Source organism: Gossypium hirsutum, chromosome D06, assembly GCF_007990345.1.
Source record: "Gossypium hirsutum isolate 1008001.06 chromosome D06, Gossypium_hirsutum_v2.1, whole genome shotgun sequence".
Classification (NCBI taxonomy): domain Eukaryota; kingdom Viridiplantae; phylum Streptophyta; class Magnoliopsida; order Malvales; family Malvaceae; genus Gossypium; species Gossypium hirsutum.
Genome location: NC_053442.1, coordinates 51,749,695 through 51,753,445, shown reverse-complemented (window position 1 = coordinate 51,753,445; position 3,751 = coordinate 51,749,695).

The window sequence follows — 3,751 nt, the reverse complement described above, 5'->3', positions numbered from 1 at the left end:
GTAAAATTCCAGTTAATACTCTCGAAACATCCCAACATTGAGGTATGTTTCGTATGTGCTTGAATTTAGTTGAGCCCTTACAAATAAGTATTCACTCAGTTGATAAACGAGCTACCGGCCTTTGGCTGAGTTGATCTTTTGTGTATGTACATAAGGGTTGATAATGTGAAGCAAGTACGATATCGTAAATTTATGCATATGAAATTATCCGTTTAGCTATATGAATGCTATACTTTTGTTGTGCTGGAATTCCTTGCTCAAAACTTACTAAGCATAAATTGCTTACTCCGTTTCATTGCTCCTCTGTTTTATAGATTTGGTTCTCCAGCTATCGGACTCGGGATCTTGAAGTCAAAGTCGCCCACACTATCAAAGCCCCCCCTTTTGGTACAATTTTGGTTGAACTTCGAAATGGCATGTATAGGACTACCCGTTTGTTGTGGGTCGTGGACCCTTTGGACTTGTATAAATTTTGGATAGCCATGCGAAAATGGCTTATATGTGTTTGAGTATAATGTTATAATCATTTGGTGTGGATATGCTTGACAAGGATTGGCCACGGGGATGGTTAATCACTTTCATAATTTGTGCTATTTATGCAAAAAGGGCTAGTTGAATCATGGAAACCATGAAATAGGTAAAATCTACCTTAAAGGCAGATGCTGACAGCAGCAGTGATGTAGATTTGGAAAATCACTAAAAATAGTAGGAATGGAATTAAATAGTGAATAAATTATGTAAACAAACCTTGATGAATCTACTTTCATAGGAAAGTAACGAAACAATCATATGGACAGTATGTTAAGAGATATTCAGGTTCTAGTGAGACAGGACCAGAACGGTTTCCGGATTCCCTGTTCTGAATTTGGAAATTCATTATAAATTAACCAGAGATAATTAGGAGTCATACCATATATGTATAGATTTCTCTCTGAGTCTAGTTTCTATAGAAACAAACGGCATCAGTATTGGAGCCCTGTACAAGGAGATATCCAAGTCGTAATGCGCAAAGGTCAGGGTAGTCGATCCCTGTAACATGGGAGACTTTGACTAATAAACTGTACTAATTGGCCCGACCAAAAATTCTAGAAAAAAATATGTAGATGGGCATATGAGTCTAGTTTCAGGGAAAAATCACGAAACTGATTTTCGAGTTGTGAAACTCAAGATATGATTTTTAAAGCAACTAGTACGCAGATTGGCAGTGTCTGGGAAATATTTTTTATAAGGGGTTTAAAGTCTGTTAACACCTCGTGTTCGACTCCGGTGTCGGTCTCGGGTTCGGGGTGTTACACTTGGAATTAGATATATATGTGATTGGTCTTAGTGCTAGTGGGAGATTGTTAGAATATGCCCAAAGATCAATCATGAGATGGTTGTAATAACATACTTGATTTATCATGTTTATTAATATAAGGCATTACCATTATTATTTCAGTTTCTTTTCTGTGTGTATATATAAACTGTTTTATAATAATGTCCTGAGAATAATATGATTATTCTTAAAAGGTCCTTAGTCAAGTATTATTGTTGGATAGGACAACAATAATGCATTAAGACTAACATGTAGTTGATTGATGATAAAGAGTTGTCATTGATATGGAATGTCATAATAGATGCATGAATATGTGTGTTAGAGAACAACATATTGGACTGACCAGTTATGAGTATGTTTCTTGGATTATTATGTAGTTGTCACAACATTACTCATAGTGATTAATATGTATATGATCCTCAGACTTGAGATCATCATAGTCCGAACATCGTGAGTTGTATATTTTGAAACAGTCAAACGTACACCGTAACTGGTTGTTCTATAAAGGCTGATGTTGGATATACCACGATCTATGTAGAGGGATATGGTTGATCGATATAGGATAAGTCCCTCCTACATAATGGGAGTAATATCTTAGGCCACTTGATTGAGTGAGACTAGAAATGCATGACCATGCTCAAATAAGCTGATATGAGATGTCATACTTATTTGTATATTATAGTCTACTTAAGAGATCAAGGAACATGGAATGGACTATGCAAGTGTGACTATTCCATGACTTGTGTCCAATCCAGAGATAAAAGTACTTAAGGATTATTGCATGAAAGGTTAATCATAAAAAGGTTATGTCGAAACATGATTTATTGTGACTTAGGTAGCAATGATGCATTGCTAGGTGCCACTCATTGTTTGTAACATTAGAATCGTTCTAGTATTACTGCTAACGTTAAAATAACCTACAGGGTCACACCCTATAGTTGAAATGAACGGAATAAAACATTGTTGGTATTGTGTTTGGTTGTCGCTTGAATTAAATTAATTATAGAATTAATTTAATTGGGTAATCAAATATCGAACACATTATGTACAAGGTTTTTGTGCGCATAATGAGAACATGAATTTGGTTAGTTTATAAATTCAAAGAAATATATAGTTTACCGAAATCATTATTATAATTAATGTAATTATAATTTTTGATTTAAAACATTTTTATATTTATTTGATTTCTAGAAGCCTTAAAAATAGATATAAAAATCCCACTTTTTCTTTGCTTGGGGTCTAGTAGCCGTCAAAGAAAAGTTTTTTCAAAAAATAATTTTAGGGATTCCTTCATTGTCAACTGGGTGGATTACGTAGAGGCTGGAGTCACGATAGATTGCGACTTGGTTCGATAGTAGATCAGATTACTCGTTGCTGAGGCGCTGCTGTCTACTCAGAATAAAGATTCGGTAATTTTGAAACTTGTATTTCAACCCAATTTGTTCCTCACACATGGATCCATGGTTAGGATCACCAAATGTTTTATTTTTCTGCTGCGCCGTAGGGGTGCCGGCGTTCCAACAGGTCCATCCTCAAACAGATGGTCAATCTGAGAGGGTGATTTAGATACTGAAGGATATGTTGAGGAGCTATTTCATTGACTTCCGAGGCAGTTGGGAGGATTACCTATCCCTAGATGAATTTGCTTATAACAACAGCTATCAGTCTAGCATTCAGATGGCACCCTACGAGGCATTATATGGTCGTAGGTGTCGCACACCTTCATTTAGACTGAGTTGGACGAGCGGCGTGTTCTGGGCCCTGAACTAGTTTCTGATACCGAGGATAAAGTTAGGTTGATTCAAGACCGACTGAAGGCGGCATCAGACAGAGAGAAGTCCTATGCGGATCTGAAGTGCCAAGAGATTGAGTATTCAGTGGGGGACTTTGGTTTTCTCAAGGTCTTATCGTGGAAGAAGGTACTGAGATTTGGTTGTAAGGACAAGTTGAGCCCAATATTTATTGAACCTTACCGTATGCTTAAGCAAGTGGGACTAGTTGCTTATCTGTTAGAGCTACCTCCAGAGTTGGACCAAATTCATGACATTTTCCACGTCTCAATTTTGAGGCGCTACTACTCTGATCCCATGCATATTGTTCCTGTTGAGGAGATTAAGGTAGGGCCAGATCTGACCTTTGAGGAGGAGTCAGTGCAGATGTTGGAGTGAGATGTAAAGGTTCTAAGAATAAAATCCATCCCACTAGTTAAAGTTCTCTGGCGTAATCATAGCACCGAGGTGGCCACGTGGGAGCCTGTTGATACGATGCATCAGCAGTATCCCTATCTATTCTGATCAGGTAAAATTTCGAGGTCAAAATTTTCTTTAAGGGGGTAAAGTTGTAACGCCTCAAAATCTCTTATATATTTTTTCGTATGATTGTGACACAATTGTATATTTGTTTCGGTGGTTAAGTGTTCTGGGAAGTGTTTGAGAG